Below are 752 nucleotides of genomic sequence, written 5' to 3'. Positions count from 1 at the left end.
CAAGAGCACTCCATCATGCTTCATGAAATAAGAGAAGATCAAAAAGCAATGAGGGAGGAGCAACAAAGACAAGGAAGAGACATAGAAGAGCTCAAGGACATCATTGGTTCCTCAAGAAGGAAACGCCACCATCACTAAGGTGGATTCATTCCTTGTTTTTGCTTTCTCTGTTTTTCATTTTCTATGTTATGTGCTTATCTATGTTTGTGCCTTCATTACATGATCATTAGTAGTTAGTAACTTTGTCTTAAAGATATGAATGTCCTATGAATCCATCACCTCTCTTAAATGAAAAATGTTTTAATTCAAAAGAACAAGAAGTACATGAGTTTCGAATTTATCCTTGAACTTAGTTTAATTATATTGATGTGGTGACAATGCTTCTTGTTTTCTGAATGTATGCTTGAACAGTGCATATGTCTTTTGAAGTTGTTGTTTAAGAATGTTAAATATGTTGGCTCTTGAAAGAATGATGACTAGGAGACATGTTATTTGATAATCTGAAAAATCATAAAAATGATTCTTGAAGCAAGAAAAAGCAGCAAAAAAACAAAGCTTGCAGAAAAAAAAAAAAGAGAAGAAAGAAAAAAAAATAGGCAAAAAAAAATATATATATATATATATAGAAAGAAAAAGAAAAAGCAAGCAGAAAAAGCCAATAACCCTTAAAACCAAAAGGCAAGGGCAAATAAAAAGGATCCCAAGGCTTTGAGCATCAGTGGATAGGAGGGCCTAAAGGAATAAAATCCTGG

Source organism: Arachis ipaensis, chromosome B1 (genome assembly GCF_059453495.1).
Source record: "Arachis ipaensis isolate K30076 ecotype BB chromosome B1, ASM5945349v1, whole genome shotgun sequence".
NCBI classification, from domain to species: Eukaryota; Viridiplantae; Streptophyta; class Magnoliopsida; order Fabales; family Fabaceae; genus Arachis; species Arachis ipaensis.
Note: the sequence above shows the minus strand (reverse complement) of the source record.